Raw genomic sequence first — 20,887 nt, 5'->3', positions numbered from 1 at the left:
GAAACTAAAATTGATATACACTATTTCTAATAATGATTTTAAAATATTAAGACTATTTGACATAACAAAGAAAGGGAAATTCCTATATTATAGAAACTGTCCCTTTTTTACCTTGAAAGCAGATTTTTTTTTTAAACGCTGAAACTTGTATTTATTATTTTTATTTTAATGTCTATATTCTGAATTTTACTACAAAATACGCACATTCAGTAACTTGTGAGTAAGTAAAGATAAATTTCATTATTATTGAAATTTTCCCATTTTTCACGTTAGAAGCGGCATCTTCTAAAACTCTCAAGGACGTGAATTTAAAATTTACTAGATTTCAGTTTCCTGATTTTAAAAAGTCCTCACTTTCGAGAATTTCTGATTAAACAAAGGGAAATTTAAGTGTTTCAGAAATCCTTCCTTCTTCCGTTTAAGAACAACATTTATTTATTCATTTATTTATTTATTTAGCCTGTATTGACTTACAATATGGAGAGTATCTCCTATAAGTTCTACAGTTGTCATGCATATAAATCAAATTGTAATTACAGCTTAATTACAGCTTACACCATTTGAAGTACAAAATTATAATAAACATCACATGTTAAATTTGTTACATAATTACATCATATTCATACATTGTTATCATTTACAAATTCCTGAACTGAATAATATGCTTTAGAAAGTAACAGAGTACGAATTTTGTTTTGAGTATTAAAATTTACCTCTTTATAATGTGATGGTAACATATTATAAAGTCTCGTACAATTTAAATAAACATTTTTTTGGTACTTGGAGTAATTTTGTTGTACTACGTAAATGTCGTTTAATTGCCGCGTGCTGTATGCATGAATATCTCTTGTTTGTATAAACATCTGTTTGTTTTGTTTCACGAAGTGTATACATTTATATATGTATAGGCTTGGAAGGGTTAAAATTTTTTGTGATCTAAATATTTGTTTACATGATGTTCTTTTATTTAGTCTGAATATTATTCGTAGTATTTTCTTTTGTATCCGAAATGTTTCCTGACTGCATGCTGCTGACCCCCAAAAGATAATTCCAAAACTGAGGAGTGATTGGACTTTTGCATAGTATATCGATAATAAGCTATTTCGTGAAACTGTATCTCGTAACCTAAAGAACGCAAAACATAAAGTAGTCAATTTTTTATTTAATGTTTTAACATGGGTTTGCCAAGACAAATCATCATCGATGTAAACACCAAGTAATTTTGTTGCATTAGAATACTCAATTTGTTTTCCATTAATGTTTAGCGAAGGGAAGGATGGATTATTTCCTGGAAAACGAAAGTTAATTGCGACTGTTTTATCTGTATTTAGGAGAAGGTTATTTGCATTCAACCAAGTAACTATTTTGCTTATAACCTTTTCTGTCTTGACCAATACTAAATTTGGGTCTTGTTCAGTAATAACTATATTTATATCATCAGCATATAACATGCATTTTGTGGGGTGTAAAGTTTTTATCAGATCATTTATATAAATTATGAATAGAGTAGGGCCTAAAATAGAGCCCTGAGGGACACCTCTGGTAATTTTTGTTTGCTTTGAGAAGAAAGTGCAGGATCGATTTGATTCAACTTTTGTAATTTGAACAGTTTGGCATCTATTTGTTAGGTGGGATGAAAACCACTGGTTTGATACGCCACGTATGCCATATTGAGACAATTTATTTAGCATAATATTGTGATCAATTTTGTCAAATGCCTTTGACAGATCGATGAATAAACCTATAACATAATTCTTATTATCGAGTGATTTCAGGATATCTGTAAGAAAATCAAATAAAGCGGTATCAATACTTTTATTCTTCTGAAATCCGTGCTGAAAAGTCGAGATAATATTATGATTTATTAAAAATTTGCTAAGACGTTTTGCCATGACTGACTCAAATATTTTTGAAAATATCAATAGAACTGAAATAGGTCGATAATTTGTCATGACATTCTCATCACCCTTTTTAAAAGTGGGAAGAACCTTAGCATTTTTAAGTAGTGTGGGAAATATACCGTTTTCTAACGAGAAATTTATAAGGTAACAAAGTTGATATGTGATATGTTTCGCACATTTTTTAATTACAATGGAAGGAACTTCATCCATACCTGAAGAACTGCTGTTTGATAACAATTTAATTATTCCTATTAACTCATCTACAGAAACTGGATATAAGAACATAGACTTTGTGTTTCTTTCTCCTTGATTTGGGAGTTTCTGCATTATTTTTGAGTGATCAGTATTTTTCGTTTGATCAGCTGAATTCACAAAATGATCGTTAAATATATCTGCAATTTGCTGTGGATTGTCTATAACTTTACCATTTAGTTTAAGATATTCTACACTCTTAGGCCTGCTTGTGCCAAGAGTTTTATTGATTATTTGCCACATTGATTTAGTCTTATTTCGGGCATTTAAAATCAAGCTATTGTTTTGCATTAATTTTGCTGCCCTTATGACCTTCTTATAGGTTTTCCTATACAGTTGTATGTATTTCTTTAAATCATCAGATTTAAAATTACCAGATTTAAGGATCTCATTAAATTTTATCAAATTGGTACTGGATTTTCTAATTCCATTTGTAATCCAACTTTTATCAATGCGTTTTGAAATAGTACGACTTTTTAGGGGAAAAGCAAAATTAAAATAATATAAAAATGTGTCCATAAAAGCTTTAAACTTTTCATCCATGGAACTATATTTATATATGTCCTCCCATTTTTCTTGACTTATTAAATAACACATATATTGAATATTCGACTCTGAAAAGGATCGCTTTAAGGCTGTATAGTTTTTATTTTTAACTAATTTATCTATCAATGGTAATTGTACGTATATAGCGTCATGATCTGAAAAACCAGGATTGAAAACACGTGATACATTTATTGGTTGATTTTTCATAATTATGAACTGATCTAAAGCTGTTTTTCCAAATCGCGTGGGTTCATTTATAACGGCATGCATATTAAATGTGTTCAGCAAACCTTCTAACTGGGACTTATACTTCGAGTCAATTAACCAATTAATATTCACATCACCACAAATAATTACATTTCGAGGCTTAACAAACAAATGATTCAGCATGGATTCTAATTTATTGAAGAAAATAGACATATCGCCAGCATAAGGTCAATATAGACATATTATGTAAACATTAGACTCATTTAGTTTCAGGGCCGTTGCTTCAATGTGCATTTCACAGATGAACTGACTTATATCTAACTCAGTATATTTTACATTATCATTTGTAAAGATACAGACTCCGCCGTGCTTCCTTTCCAAACGACAATAGAATGATGCTAACTTAAACTTACTAAAATTCACTAATTTTATTGCGTTGTTATCAAGCCAGTGTTCAGGAAGACATACAATGTTTATATTGTTTAATTTATCTAGGAGCACTTCTAATAATTCAACCTTTGTACCAAGCCCTTGTACATTATGATGATAAATATTTAATGGACCTTTGCATAATTTTTCTGGCTGTGAACTAAAAAAGGAAGTTCTTCCACATTTGAAAAGGAATTTACCATATTTTCATTCCTACTTTCTGGATAAGGGAGGGGTATAGGACAGGTTACTATGTTACGTTTTATCATTTCACTTAGTTTGTTACAAATGTAATCTTTACCATTACGATTTAAATGCATACCATGCCTTGTGTGGTATTCCCTTGGCATACTACTAACATCTAACAGCCTTACATTCCCAAAGTGCTTACACAACCTCTTCAAACTCTCGTTTGTTTTCAGCACTTCTTTGTTTACACACGAGAAATCAGCAAGATCATACCTATAAGGCAAATTTACAACTATTACATTTGTATGTGTCATATAAGGCAACCTTTGACGCAGTGTATCTGTAACATTTTTTGATTCATTTTTTGACACATCATTTGTGCCTCCGAATATAATCACTGTATCCTCTTTTGTGAGTTTATCAACAGATGCCATGATAGGTTGGGTTACTTCTTTAAGATTTGCGCCTGGTTTAATTAAACCTTGTACACCAATATTGTTTACCTTATCTTTTAGCATAGAGGACATATTACGACCATGGCTATCAGAGTAAATAACAATTTTACCTGCTACTTCCTTTGTTGGTGTAGATTTCACTGCATTATTCACAGATGACTTCACCCGAACTATTCTTCGTGTAGGAGATATCTTTCCTTGTACTTCAACAACATCAGGTTCCGTCAACACACTATACCGGTTTTGTGTAGGTATCACTAACTTATCAGCTCTTGTAGCATTAGTCAGTTCAGTAACAGGTTCTACAACTGTTTTCACATTAGTTACCTTTTCTGCACTCTTCATTGGTGATGTACATGACAGTTTTGCTGCTGACACATTTTGCACCCTTGCACTTAGATCCTGTGAATTTAGGGTACTGCTCACACCTTTTTTTCGCAGCTGGGAAGAACATTTGGTACTACTGTAAATATTACAGCTTTCACTACTCACCACGCTTAGGTCTACTACTTTTTTGTTACCATTTAAGCCACTGGACTTAGCACCTTTTTGCACAACCTTACTCCACGTATTGTTTACTTCACTTGTGTTAGTCGATTCATTACTATAGTGCTGGTGAAATTTCTGGACATCATTACTTAAGATCTCAATTATTTTACGTAATGTAGCAATCTCTTCATATATTTTAGGAAATTCATCTAACACTGCTTGAAAGTTTGAAACTTCATGTCGATCATCACTTGTTTGAATTACAGTATCAACACATGAAATACAAGACCATTTATTTTTGATGTCAGTTTTCTTCACGCCGCTACATTTGCCAATATGAAATATATGTTTACAAACATCACAGCGTATACTGTTTTTTACTACTTTTTTACATTTATAACACTTCTTAACCTGAGTTTCACGATTTCTTCCATCAGGTGAACAAGAACATACAACCATATTCGACGCCACACTATTATTACAGATTCCAATTATTAGAATAATTTCATCAGCAAGAGTTGAAACACTGCGTTGACTTGGTACTATTGCTTAACAAGAGAATTGACTTTAAAGAGTTTGCAATCCTATTCTTCACTTTCATTTGCAATCCTTTTCTAAAATGTTTAGGCGTGTATCACTTTACACTTAACAAAGAGTTTGAATTTGGATTTTTCTCTCTCTAACTTGAGGAATTCGTGACATATATTATTTTATTAAACAAAAATGTAAAGATCAACTCCCTTTCACCACCGTTAAGATAGGTATTCCAGAAACCAACAAGTGTATGTGCTTTCGTGACAAAAAAGAATGCTCCGTCCAAATTACTCGTTTCTACCTGTAGTATTATCGCCTGGGTGAGGATGAGTCAGTCACATTTACTCTTGGAACAATGGTAACAAATCACTTGCTTGTATTTTGCAGTTACAAAAAACAGAAAGAAAGAAAGAAAAAAGAAAAAAGGAAGAAAATAAAATAATAACACTTTTTAGATTTTTTTTTTTACGAAAGTAAGGCCGTGCGATTGAACATCATCATATTCAACGATTTTGATAATTTAGACAATTGCCTTCAAACGACAAACTGTCTCTTTCCCCTTAATAACAGAAATAGAACAAAAATACAACTGAGAGATTCACATAATATTCTAAAATATTGAGTTTGTTATTCTACACAACAAGTACAAATCTAATTCCTGATATCTCATGATAAAATTGTAATATACCTAAACATTTATTTAAATATGTGCCAAGAATAGATATAAAGTAAATTATTTTCTGTAAATTGGATATGCAGTCTTTCCATTACTTTTTTTGCAGACTAAAACAAGAATAGTCAATCCACGCAATGCCACTAAAAGTACTGGAAAAATCCTTATAAACCTAATATTTGCCATATGTTTCAGTATAAAATGTCTGTCGTGAATTACAATTCAAACAACTTCATAAATATTACATTTTCACAATACGAAGTTTTTTTGTAGACAAAGGATAAATAGTAGTTTTAATTTGCTACTCAGTTGTTAATTTTCTACTTTGCTAATAATTGTAATACTAAATAAAGAGAAGCTGCTCTTGATATTAGTCCATTGTCCGAAGGACAGGTTTCATTTTATGATGTTATTGCTCTATCACAGTCGTAGCTTAACTTGTTTCCCAAACCCTCCTTTCATAATTCACTCTCCTTGTTCTTACTTGTTAACATAGACCACATCTGCAGTTTTCGATGCGCAATTGAATTCTTAATAATAATATGCAACAATAATATTAAATATATTACAAGCAGTTTGTATTCATTAGTTTCTAATTAAGCAACAGGATAGCTACTGGACAGGCAAAATGTCAAACTCCTCTCGTCCCAGAAGTATGCAAAACCCAAATTGTAAAGGTTATTAGAAATGTTGCACTATTGACAACTTGATTTTTTTTATTTTTTTAGTAGCTTATGTCCCTCTTGGTCGCTCCTCGCAAACCCCAGGAAGCACTCCGCCACCTTGGGGACTACTGCTCTGTTGCAATCATAGAATATAGATCTACTACGCCATGTTTTGGTATCAAATTTCCATAGTTTGCAAATCTATCATAGTTTCACGTCTAAAAGCGAAACTCACTTGATTACACCGTCATATATCTTCTGAAACGAGCAACTAGTTACGTTTAATGCATTTTCGGAATCTGGGTTTTACAGGATTCCTAAGAAGATACCTAAATTCGGTACATAGAGCTTTTAGAATACAAAAAGTTATTTCACGCCGGTTTCATTAAAGGTGTTCGTTATTATTTTGAAGATTTCTCCTTACAGTCAAGTAGCTAATATGTGTATTTTCCGTATGTAGTCCTGAGTTAGATCCCCGTTGCGTTGGACACAAATCCAATGTTCGTTTCGATCTCGTATAACTTTGGAACTTGCTATAATAGTCGAAAGATAGGAACGCGGTGGCTCAGTGCTAGAACGGTTATTTCTGGTGCATAGGGTCCTAGTTCAGTTCTCAGCAAAATAAGTTTGTGGTGAATAACATTGTGTCCGTGGGTTTTCTCAGGGTACTCCCGGTTTCTCTCACCTTTTCCTTCCACTAATTTTTCCTTCGTCATTCACTTGCCTTAATAATCCATTTCACTTAGCGTAAAGGGCATAACCTTGGGAAGTTAAGCTGAAATATTTAATTTCATTTTCATTTTTTCACAGTCGAAAAGCGACGTGAAACTACACAAAATCAATCATTTGAACTATGACATTCATTAATCTCGATCTCTCTGATCCAGGTTGTAAGAAACCTTATTTTATTTATTTATTTCGACTTGTTTTACATGTCGAGGTTAAGGCTATATGAAGTCTTATCTACCACCTAAACATGATACAAAATTCAAAAAACTATACTTTGCAATAGCAAAAACATTAGAAGATTAAAAAAATACAAGAAACAGACGCTCAGTTACACACACACAGCACGCAAATATTATACTAGTACACAATAATACATACATGTTACAGTGTATAATAAATGCTAAGTTTTATATCCATTCGAAGAGCTTCTCTATTGGCTCTCCTGTCCCTGTGTCCATTCAACCCTACTTCGATAACAATAAATTGCAAACTGCTCTTTTAAAAAATGTTAGAGAGTTTGACTTACGTAAAGCAAAGCATTCCAATCAGGTTAAATTGAGAACATACATTCGTTTGCTTTTTGCACAAGTTTGTGTCATTTCTAGACAATTTCACTAATATGTTGTTCCTGAAAATGTGTTTATTGTACACATCAAAATTATTTGAAAGGTTCTTTGATCCCATTTGTGAAAGTTTACTGAACGAACAAAGCAGTAGCTGCTTCATAATTTGAAATCACAGCGTTTGTAATGATGTTTAGCTTTTTTATACTATATCTGTATTCCTCAAAAAATGAAACTCCATTATGTTAAAAAATGTTACCATTTTTTTTCTGACGACGTAGATGAAGAATAACTTTATTATTAATGTTTCATCTGTATTTAAAATTTGCGTAGGAAGTATAAATAATACAAATGCTCATAAATTGAATTAAGGAAGTGCCTTTGAAGTAAAAGAGTAAAATGCCTAATTAATCTGCAATCCCAATCACCACAGCTTACGAAAGGCTATGACATACCAGAACAGTGCACGTTTAACACGATTGTTACATGACCAGCTCATTCACATTTAGGACAATTATTTTATGATTTTTAGTCGGTGCCAGCAATTGACAATTTTATTTGTTCAAAATCGACGATTGATTATTATTAGCACTTATGTGCATTAATTTCCTGACTCGATCCTTGAAAAATGAATATCTTCTTCAACTAGAAAGACATTGCCACTGTAAATAAAGATAACATTGCTTGAAGAAACTAAAACATGCAATTGTCAGTTATAAAAGTGCAATATGATACACTTTTAATCAATATTTAAATTGTTTCTAAATTTCACAACTATAATCGCCTTTCTTTATCAACATTACGAGTACTCCTTAAAATTGTCTTATTTTTTCTGGTATAATAACCAACATATTTTTTCTATTATAATTTAGATAATGTTTATCAGTTTGTATTCTGTTCTGTAGTTTAAACGTTATCGCTACAATGTAAGGGAAGAAAGCTTTAGACAACTTAAGAAATCTGTAGACTTAAATTAGTAATTTGGTAAACTCTTTTCCTTTATATTATAGTGATAAAATTTGAAATTTTTTATGTGTCACATTCCCAAAGAACCACCACTGAGGTAGGATAAAACAGAATTCATGCAGTAAGTCACGTGGTTCAAAGCCAACGCAAGCAGTAACGTTGAATGGAATGCGTCAGTGCATCGTTTAGTCATGTCTAGAGGTATATGGTTGCATAACTCCAATAGATGGCGTTGAGGAATGTGGCACTATATCATTTAGTCATGTCAGGAAGTATGTGTTTGCAAAATATATCTATACAATAGTGTTTCCTTCTGTTTATAGGAGTGACATATACCATCGTTCTTCAAAGTGAAAGGCTTTCTTAAACGTAAGTATTGATTATGTTAACACATTTATGTGCATAACGTTCTATGAAAGAATTTTGCGGAGTATTTCGTAATTATTTTAAAATAATTTGCTCTTGTATGTATAACATCACTGCCTTACGTACTCTTCACATTTAGTTATTTTCTTCTTCCATTTGATTATTCTAGTTTGAAGTAGTTATCTCCTCTTCATCGATTCTACCACTTTTCTGAATATATCACGTATTTCAACAGTTTTTTTTTCGTTTTTATAGGTTTAAAATAAAACAGTTTATACCTAGGAAGTAACCTACTAGTCTCTAGTATACTTTCTTTTAAAATCAGAAATTTAACAATCTGAATTTTGAGTTTCATTATTTTCTCCAATAATATATACTTCCCGTCTTCTTTAGCCTAGAAGACAAAATCGTAGGAAGTAAGACTGAAACTTTTTGATATATACTGCCAGTGGCGTATTTAAGGGGGCTTCCGAGCTTAAGCCCCCCCCCCGAAATGTAATTTACTATATTAAAGTAAATTAAATATCTTGCAGAATTTTCACATTTCCTGGACTAAAGTTAGCAAAGCCCACCAAAAACAAAATCGTAAATACGCCACTGTATACTGCCTTTTACTGGTGATTTGTTTCGGTTTAAATGGTTGCCGTTGCCATCCTGGTTGTATGTTGATTCTAAATCTCAGTGTTATATATATATATATATATATATATATATATATATATATATATATATATATATATATAGAGAGAGAGAGAGAGAGAGAGAGAGAGATATATAGATATATATAAGTGTATGTGTGTTTTCATTATAAAAATTTGAAACTCTACAGTACATTTTCAAACTATGGAAAGTTAATACTAAAATGAAATCTTTCAGTTTAAAGTTCCACGATTATGCCTTTTAGGTGAAGCAAGACGGTGAGAAAAGCCAGTGAATGATAATGGAATAATTGGTGGAATGAGAGTGTGGAAGTACCCCGAGAAAACACACGGACCTTATGTTGTCCACCACAAACTTATTTAGGTTGGGATCGTACCAGAACCCCATAAACAAGGAGTAAGCCTTCCTCTGAGCCACTATGTTCTCCAGTTTATTATTGAAACCAAAATTAACCTATCTAAAACTTCTAGTTGTAATTGAGGAATTTGAAACGGGATTTAATCTGTGCTGGTGACGTTCGATTCATATTAGAAGAGAATAAATTTCTTGCTCTATTGAGATTAATATTGAAACGGAAAGTGGTATCTGGTGCCTCCTGGTTGCAATATAGGTATTAGGTCAGAAATGAAACATATCTGTGTTGTACTGAATCCATATAGAAAATCTCGTTCTCGCTGTTTGTTAATATTTTCTCAGTATACCTATCAGTGTTGAAGCTGACTTAGGAATGAGATTTCTGGGATGTCGGCATCCGAGGCCATTTAGCCCGTCACGTATATGAGGGATGACATCCCTCGGCGAGGACACAATCCGGGGAAAGGGAAGGAAGAAAGGATGGGGAATGTAGGTAGTGGGCTGGGACTATTATGTCAGGTATCATCCCGGCATGGTGTGAATGAAGGAAACTCTCGAAAAACCTCACTCAGGACAGCTGGCCGGAAAAAGCTGTTATACTTTATCGACCGAGTGACTCCACCGGGAATCGAACTTGGGACTGCTAGCACGAAAGCCGAGAGCATTAGCGACTACGCCACGCGGGGCCACTGTTGAAGCTGGAAAGCGTACATTGACTTCTTGTTCAAAAACTGAATGCATGTAAGTAGCTGAGTGCGAGCATAGTCTCTCTCTCTATATATATACAGTAGAACTTCTCCCGTCCGCCCTTCGCTGGGCCGCAACTCCAGTTGATCCGACCATGCTCGAGCCGAACTTCTCCCGACCTGTCGGTGACTCACAAGGCCCACTGTCGTTTACTACCGTTGCGGCATTGTTGTTTACTTGTTGGTACCGCATATCCACTTTAGGGTTCCGTCATCTCTTGTGTCATTTCTTATATTGTGTTTTTTTTTTTCGTACTGTACTGCATAGCTTTTAGTTCTTACTTTTTGCTTGTTTTGACTGTAGAGAACAATGCAGTCATTTATGAGTTCAGAGATTGTTTATTGTAAATCCGTATTTTTCTATATTTTCTAATAATCCGACTTTCTTTGCGTTCCGAGTCCGACCATACCTTCAGTCCCAATAGTTCTGTTAACTTGATATGCACTTCTATCATTTATAAATGGTCTCCACTTGTAACTTTGAAACTAATGGGCTAAAACGCTGAAATTTTGTACTAAAATTATGTCAATACTGGTAGGGGACATTGTTTGAAATGTCAAAATACTCTGTAATACTACAGATTAACAGTGTTGCCAGACAAACATAAAGTTTTACTTTTTTTAAATAGTACTGGGTCAGGTTATTACATATTTCAAATTTGCATGTTAAACTAAAATTTACAAATTTACATTTATTAGTCAGTGTTGCAAACTAAGAGCGCTACAATACCATAAACATTTAAATTTTGGTTGTCTATAAAGTAATTGAGACAAATAGTTGAATGTACGTCCGAAGTTTATACTGTCCAACACTATGTCATGGTATGACGAATTTGCAATGCGTACGAACAAAGTTCCAAGATATTGAAAATTTGACTTCTTTCAAAAGCCTTTATTTGTGAAAAGAAAAAAATGCTTCGATAAATAATGCATTCAGTTTGTTTCCGACATATGTGAAGATCACAAAGGAAGTTACAGCAATTTTAATTGTTTCAAGTGCATTTCTCCACGTATTATGAAGAATTCCAGTACATTACTGCTGGTATTAGTTTCCCATTTTTAGTCTTCCAAAGTTTTTTTTTCTTTTAATAGAGAGTTGCCCAAAACTAGGTATACACCCCTGCATTGATCAAGTATAATATTCTAGTTTATGGGTTTATTTGCTTTAACTCTTCCGAGCTTAAGATGTAAGCAAAATCACATTAAGAACAAATAATAAACAAAGTCTACTTGATGGATAATAATAAGAAATTACTTAAAATGCAATGAGCCGATCAGTACGGTACTGTATACCTACTTTGGAGCCACCATGTATTTTGGGTCAGCTGTTTGTATTTTTCCATTTTTTCTTTAGGTGCTGTCTGCAGGTTTATTGTGCTTGTTATTGTGATGTTTATTACATGTACTTTTCTTTTCTCTTTGCTTATTATTGTGACGTTTAGCCATTTCGATGTACTTTTTTTTCAGTTGGCATTGTTCTGCTCCTTTAAAGGTTTTGATTTTCTGTTTCTAATATGGCTTCCCGTTAGTGTTTATAATGCGGTAGTTCTTCTGACATCACTTCATATATCATTGATATTTGTTGATGTATGATTTTTGGCACTTTATGGTGCCTTTCCTTGTTTTCGGTTTCTGTTACTATTGAACATTCACTGTATTGTTTCTTGATATGCATGACATATTCTGCATTTGAAATCTTGAATTGTATTGTTTTACGATGTGTTTTTGTAGCGTTTTGTATTTATAATGTGGCATTCCATTCCTGTTTCTGGGTACAAATTTCTCAATTTCATCCACTAAAATGGCGTTTCTCCACCTACATGTTCCTGGTTGATTTGTTCTGGGATTCACCAATGTAGTGTATTTTTTTTTCATTGCGTCCCTATGTCCTCTGTTGATCCTAACGTTGGTACTACTTTATGATTATTATTATTATTATTATTATTATTATTAATAATAATAATAATAATAATACAAAAATAACTAAGCCTGAAAATAGAAAATTGTGAACAAATATTGTAAAAAAAATATTTTGATGAAGTGCTCAATTTTCTTCCGTGTAACGTGGATTCCTGTCACCAAGGCATGGCGCGTTCTCAGGTTGCGGATCGAGGAGAAAGAAGGTTAGCTATAGAGGTTAGCTGCGAACATACTGAATAAGTAGTCGCGGACAGTCGACTAGGAGTGGGCCTTCAGCTTGGGGGTTTGGGTAAGGCGAACAATCTCATCCTGTAAGTAAAAAAAAAAAAATGTTCAGAAATATTCACAAAAGCCTCGGACAAGGACTGATAACTTGGCACGACTTCAGCAATAGAAAATGGACATGAGATTTGGAACATAGAATAATAGAAGTCTTTATAGGGCAAGCGCGTTAAAATCCGTAACGAGTGAGTTAGAGAAATACAGGATGAACCTAGTAGGAGTTCAGGAAGTTAGGTGAGAAGGAAATGGATCAGACAATTCCGGAAATTTTACGTTCTTTTACGGGGAAGGAAATAAAAATCACCCTTAGGAACAGGGTTTTTCGTTCACAAACGAATACTACCAGCAATTAATTGGTTGAATTTGTTACTGACAGACCTTCTTTTATTCCTCTAGACGGTGGTGTGATATTATTGCTTTAAATGTACATGTCCCAACTGAAGATAAGGATGACGATATAAAAGACAGTTTTTACGAAAAAGTGGAACAGATATTTGACCAACTCCCGCGATACCATACGAAAATTCTACAGGGTGCGGCACGTAAAACCGGCCCGTAAAGTGAACACATAAAATGAAATGTAATGTATTGAATATGATTAACTACAACACATAAATGAAATGTAATGTATTGAATATGATTAACTGCAACACATAAATGAAATGTAATGTATTGGATATGACTACTCACCTTCACAGCAGGTGCTGAAAGTGTCCTCCGCCCACTTCAACACACATGTGAGCACGATTGAGGAGATTCATATATACCCTTGTCAGTTCTTGTGTTGTAATGCTATTGGTGACATCCTGGATCCTGGTCTTGAGTTCTTCAATTGTGTGTGGATTTGTTTCGTATACTCTTCCCTTTAACAGTCCCCATAAGTAAAAGTCACACGTGGACAAGTCTGGTGACCGAGGAGGCCACAAGCCTTTGCTGATTGTCCTCTCTGGTGTAAACATCTCATGCACAAGGGACAATGATGCAGCTGATGTGTGGCATGTTGCACCGTCCTGCTGAAAGTAACATAACTGACGCTCCTCTTCGGTCAAGTGTGTATAAAACTCCTCCAGGATTCCCATATACACGTCACTGTTCACTGTCGTCTCAAAGAATATGGGCCCAATAATGCGTGTGGCGGAAATGGCACACCAAACACCAATCTTTTCATCATGCAAGGATACCTGGTGGATTGCGTGTGGATTTTCTGTCGACCAATACCGGTTGTTTTGGGAATTTACGTACCCAGACAGGTGGAACCACGCCTCGTCACTCATGATGAGCATTAGTGGATCCAATAAACCACTGGCAACATTGCTTAACAGCCATGAACAGAAATACACCCTCTTCTGCAGGTCAGGATCCTTCAGTTCTTGCAAAACACTTATCCGGTACGGTTTTAACTTCAGTCCCCTTAAAACACGTCTGCAACTTCTCTCACTCGCATGAATTTGTTGACTTAATCTCCTGGTTGACTTTCGAGGACATCTTGTCATTATCTCCTCCGCCTGCATCTTTAATTCAGGTGTGCAGACAGATGGTCGTCTGTTCCTGGGAGCATTTTGAACCGATCCTGTACGCCGCCATTTTTTAATCAATTCCTGAATGGTGCTTTTTGCTGGCACAGAACGTCCTGGAAATTTCTCCCGAAACAAATTCTTTGTTTTCACAAAAGATCCAGTGAGAATGAACCCTTCAACAATGGCAACACGCTCGGGTATTGAATATGGCATTATCACACACTGACACTCACCCGGCTTAACACAACGAGGCCCTTTTCTCAACTGGTTTCGACAAGATTCACTGGCTGCGGCTGCACATGACTGCTACAGGTCACGTAAGTCGACCCGACCTCGACACGCAATCTCTTGGTAGGAAGGTAGATTATTTAAGTGTTCCCGAAAACACAATATACCAGAATATTACGACGGGCCGGTTTTACGTGCCGCACCCTGTATTAGGGGATTTCAATGCAAAGATAGGACGAGATGATACTTTCAAACCGATTATAGGGAACGAAAGCCTGCATAAGGAAAGTAATGACCACGGTGTTAGACTCGTGAACTTTGCAACATCCAAAATCCTAATCGTGAAGAGTACAAAATTCCCACATCGCGACGTTCATAAATACCCTTGGACATCGCCAGACGGAAAAAAACACATAATCAAATTGATAACGTTTTAGTAGATAGAAGAAGGCAATCTAGAATCATTGATGTCCAGTCGTTTAGAGGGGCTGATTGTCACACTGATCACTACCTAGTAGCAGCAATAATAAGAGAGAGATTATCGTTGAATAAAGGTATTATTCATTGTCCAAAACGAGAGATTCAATTTAAAGAAATTAGAAGAGAGACAGGTAAGAGAGGAATACCAGATTGAAATTTCGAGTAGATTCTCGGCTTTAGAAGATTCGGAGTGCACTAGAGTTAAGGATATCTGAATTGAAATTAGAGATAGCATTAAGAGTTCAGCAAAAGAAAAGTTGAGACACGCAGAAATGCGTAGGAACAAACCATGGTTCAACTAGGAATGCATTAAACTAGCAGAGAAGAGAAAACAGGCAAAATTACGCTGGCTAGAAAATCCGAATGAAATAACGACACAAAATTTCGCTGATATCAGGCGGGAAAGTTCCAAAACTCTTAGAACAAAGAAACACGATTTTCTGAAAGCTAAAGTTAAGGAACTTGAAGATAATAGTAAAAAAGGGGGACATGTATAAGGGGATCAACGAATTTAAGAAAGGCTATTAATGCCGTGCTTATATATTAAAGAAATCTGGCTGTACAGTTCTCACTGATACGGATAGCATCTTAAATAGATGAAAAGATTTCTTTGACGATTTGCTTAACACGCAATCAAGAACTAGTGTGTATGGAGAAAAGGAGATACACACCGCAGAACCATATATTCCAAAACCCAACCGAATAGAAATAGAAACCGCTATAAAGAAATTAAAGATACACATATCTTCGGGTGTAGATGAAATTCCGGCTGAGATAATTTTAGCTGGACGCGAAAAATTGTGGAAAAAGATACACAAACTCATTCTCCTTATATGGAACAAGGAAGAATTGCCACAAGAGTGGAAAGAATCAATCATTGCTCCAATTCACAAAGGCGACAAAGCTGGCTGTAATAATTATCGAGGAATTTCTCTTTTGTTCACATCCTGTAAAATCCTTTCAAATATTCTATTAGCATGATTGACCCCTTACGCAGATGAAATTATTGGTGATTATCAGTGCGGATTTAGACGAAATTGATCAACTATCGACCAAATGTTTACCATTCGCCAAATACTCGAAAAAAGTGGAAATACAATACCCCGGTACGTCAACTATTTATTGATTATAGAAAGGCGTACGACTCGGTTAGGAGAGAGACATTATCCCTTTGGGGATCTTATGGTACATTTTGTACCATACGCATTTTTCATGGTACATTGCGTTATTTCTCTTCTATTTGAGCTTTTTCGTCCGGGTCTTTTTTTGTTTTTCAAGTCCAGAGACATTGTAGAAGACATTACGTATGGTTTCAGACCGTCCTGCGTCCAGACATAGGAGGTGATGACGTCATAATCTTAAAATCTATTTTTTCCCTTTTTAAGCCTATGTTCATTATTTTTTGGCGGGCTTATTTTTGAACGTAGAAGATTGAAATTTTGCACAAACATTCAATCCACAGAGTAGTATTTACCAGATTTTTTGTTCCGATGTCAGTGTTAAAACAGGGGGGGAACCAGAGGGGCAAATGGTTAAAAAAAGGGATATTTTTTCCCAAAACATCCCGTTTTTCGTAATTTTCCCGCTTCACATACATGATGGAGACACGTGATTCATACCGTCTGAAAGGCAGTTTCATTCTGAAGAGACTGACGGTCAAATCATTATTCTAGGGTAATTAGGGCCGTCTCAGGAAATTTTTAAAAAATACACTTCTATATAGGGAAAATGGGACAAGGTGGGTATTTTTTTTGGCGTGCTTACTTTTGCACCTAGAAGATTGAAATTTTTCATAAACATTCAGTTCACCTAGTAGTATTTATCAGATTTTTTCAGATCTCTGCATTAAAAATGGGGGGTCCAGAGGGGAAAAAATTTAAAAAAGTGATTTTTAGACAAAAAGTCCCTTTTTTCGTGATTTTCCCGCCTCACATACACGATGGAGACACGCGAGTCATACCGTCTGAAAGGCAGTTCCATTCTGAAGAGAATGACGTTCGAATTGTTATTCTAGGATAATTAGGGCCGTCTCAGTGAATTTTTATCCAAATATACTTCTGTATAGGATAAAAGTGGGGCATGATCGGGAAATTGTTTCTGGCGGGCCTATTTTTTTCACGTAGGAGATTGAAATTTTGCACAATCATTCAGTCCACCGAGTAGTATTTACCAGATTTTTTTTCCGATTTCTGCGTAAAAACAGGGGGTCCAGAGGGGCAAAAATTGAAAAAAGGGATTTTTAGACCAAAAAAACCAATTTGGTCGGGATTTTCCCGTCTTACCTACATGATAGAGAACGTGAGTCATACCGTCTGAAAGGCAGTTCCATTCTGAAGAGAATGATGGGCGAAACATGACCCTAGGGTAATTAGGGATGTCTCAGGAATTTTTTTCTCTGAGATCATGGTGTTTTGAGGTAGTTTTTGGCATGGTAGGAATTCCTGATAAAATTTCTCCCGCCCTTACTATTCAAGATAGAAACTTGAAGTTTGGTACACACATTCAGTATACCAAGTACTATTTCTCAGATTTTTTTTGGATGGCTACGTTCAAACAGGGGGGTCCAGGGGGGCCAAAGTTCGAGAAAAAAAATTCCCCCAAAATTTTCACTTTGACTTTTTTTCCCACTTCTGGTATATGGTATGAGCATGCAAGTGATACCATTTGAAAGCCAGCTCTATTCTGAAGATAATAAGGTATGAACCATGATCCTATCATAAATAGTGACGATTCAGTACCTGCTTGACTGAAAGTCTAAAAAATAGTCCAAAAAGCCAGGATCCCTTAAGGGTTGTTCTTACAGAACTTGGAATACCGAGAAAGGTAATTAGATTAATTAAGATATGTTTAAATGAATCCCAAAGTAAATTTCCGGGTAGAAAAATTTTTGTCTACGAGCTTTCAGTCGAAAATGGCCTGAAACAAGGAGATGCGTTTTCGCCATTATTATTTAACTTTCTTCTGGATTACGCTATAAAGGAAATCAAATATAGCAACCATGGCTTAGAGTTGAACGGTATTCACCAGCTTTTGGCATATGCTGATGATGTAAATTGAATAGGGAATGATAGAAGAACAATAGAAAGAAATGAAGAGATCTTATTAAACGCTTGCAGGGACATGAGTTTAGAAGAAAATGCAGAGAAATCTATATACGGAGAAGTGCGTCGGGACCGTAATACGGCAAATTATGGATGCGTTAAAATATTAAATACTTTTGATAAAGTGGATACTTTCAAATATGCAGGATCAATATTAACAGAGAAAAATCTTATTCACGAAGAAATTAAATGTCGACTAAAAGCAGGGAATTCGTGTTATTATTCGGTTCAAAATCTCTTGTTGTCGCGAGTTCTGTCGAGGAATTTTGTATGGTTGCGAAACATGGTCGCTTACTCTGTGGGAAGAACATAGACTGAAAGTATTTGAGAACAAGATCCTGAGACGAATACTCGGGCCCAAGAGGAACGGGAACGGGGAATGGCGGAAACTTCATAACGAGGAACTACATAAGGTATATGGTTTACCGAACATTGTTAGGGTCATCAAGTTTAGGAGGCTTAGGTGGGCGGGTCATGTAGCTAGAATGGAAGAAAGTAGAAACGCTTTCAAAGTCTTGACTGGAAGACCAATCGGAAAACGACCATCAGGAAGACCTAGGCGCAGAGGGGAGGACAATATTAAGATGGATCTCGCAAAGATTGGAATAGTAAGTAGAAACTGGATGCAGTTAGCTAAGGGTAGAAGTCTGTGGAGAGCTTTTGTGAACGCGGCATTGAACCTAAGGGTTCCATAGGCCATAGAGTTAGTTTAGTTAGTTAGTTAGCTCAATTTTATTTCATTTCATTAGTTAGCTCAATTATTTCATTAATTCTATCGTCATATGTTTGAGTATTTTGATTTTAGTTTACGCACTACATTATCAAATTTCAAGTTCTATAAATTTGATTTGGTTTATCTTACAAGAATGGGAGAAAGATTTTGTAACTCCTGTTCCCATAACCTTTAGATTCATTTAGGACTTTTGTTCTGCATTTTCTACATTTTCGCGTTATATTTTCTTAATTATGTCCATTTAGGTACACCCGTACAAGGGAACCATCTTTGTATTAACAATGAGTGAGTGCTGTACATAAATTTCATAAATATTAAATCTCGCTTATACTTTCAAGAAATATAAATTTATTATCAAGCTTTTATACAAATTGCTATATTTGCGAACTTTGATATACATTGCAAAAGTTATGCAATAGTTGAACTCTTTTTTTTTTTTTTTTGTGTGTGTGTACAGGGGTTTCAAACTTGACACCCATATCCGCGTACAATTTTATTCCTGTTTTCCTCTAAAATAAGTTCCTGCAAAATTTCTTCATTTTTGAGACCACTCATCTTTCACTCGAGCACACAACAATAACGTATCAGACTAGACGCATTCCGTAGACATCAGTTATCTGACGTAATAAAAATCTCCCAGCAATTAGAGAATGATCAGTCCTTTTTCTTAGACTTCATCTTCCCATTTTTCTTTCGCTTTTCTTCTTATTATTATTGTGGTTAAAAATTACGGTGTAGTAACTATCATAATTCAAATATGAAATCTTGTACAAAATTCCACCAACGAAGAACAAAATTGAAGAAATGGTCAAATTAACACCCTAAATGAAAATACGTAATATACTAACTACATTCTTACATCGTTATTATAGATAAAATTACTAAGCAAAAATAAAAATAATACAGAAGACCCTACTGAAAGATGTCAGAAAGAACCAGTAGGATTTTCAAAAAATCATACACTCAAAATACACACACAACAAAAAAGGATACCTGAGGGGTCAATTTGACCCCAGAAATGCATTTTAAGGTTTAATGTGTACCTGCATAAGGCAATAAGCAGGTGAACTTGGAATCATTACACTTCCAAACTATCATAGCAAAAACGGTAAATGCTATCCAGATGATTTTTTTGCGTTTGATACAGGTTCCACCCCCTGTGTGAACTCTATTCTAATTGGGAGTTGTTCAAATTAATCATTTCAGATTTCAACGTTTTATTGCCAAAGGACAAAAACGGTAACATATAGCGAAAAGCAGTTTCTTGCAAACGTTTCAGGGTATCAGAGCATTTGACCATACACAAAACTACAAAGAATGCAGGTGATCCAATTTTACGAATACTTCTGATTTCAATACTGATTTCCGAAGAGCAAAAACGAGCAACGTGATTAACATGCTTCTTGATGCAATCGATTAAGCGTCCGAAGTATAGATTCCATCTACTCCGTTTATCTTCTATTCAAAGTGTAAGTTGTTCACATTAGTCATTTGAGATATCAACTTTTATTGCCATAGAACAAAAACCTTAACAGATAGAAATATTTTTTAAAACGGTTCCGCGTTCCAAGAATGTATTTTCTCATCCACTGACTCTCTAGTCAAACCGGAAGTGGCAAAAATTAACTATTTCCGGTTTCAAGGTTCATCGCTATAGCACAAACACGGTAAAAAATTAAAGAAGCATTTTTCTGCTATCGTCTCAGTGTCTCTAAAATAGATGTTATACCCGTCTTTAGCCCTCTGTTCAAACCGGAATTGGTTAATATAAGTAATTTTCGGTTTCAACCTTCTATCGGTATAGTGCAAAAACAATGAAATACAGTAATGGCTTTGTGATATGGATTTAGAGTCCATGGAATAGATTCTATATTTGATTTTATTATTCTAGTTTAAACAGTA

The 20,887-nt window shown here is 34.8% G+C and overlaps 1 long non-coding RNA gene across 1 annotated transcript in view; it reads left to right on the top strand.

Annotated features, from left to right (window-relative positions):
* Positions 1–20,887, top strand: part of LOC145674501 (uncharacterized) — a 135,613-nt gene that overhangs the window by 96,469 nt on the left and 18,257 nt on the right. Inside the window, exon 2 of the long non-coding RNA XR_014128956.1 lies at positions 8,922–8,967. This is a non-coding gene — a long non-coding RNA (uncharacterized LOC145674501). The remainder of the gene's footprint in view (positions 1–8,921; positions 8,968–20,887) is intronic.

The sequence above is a fragment of the Thermobia domestica genome, chromosome 17, assembly GCF_964235325.1.
Source record: "Thermobia domestica chromosome 17, izTheDome1.hap1.1, whole genome shotgun sequence".
NCBI classification, from domain to species: domain Eukaryota; kingdom Metazoa; phylum Arthropoda; class Insecta; order Zygentoma; family Lepismatidae; genus Thermobia; species Thermobia domestica.
Note: the sequence above shows the minus strand (reverse complement) of the source record. Positions and strands in the feature narration are given on the sequence as shown.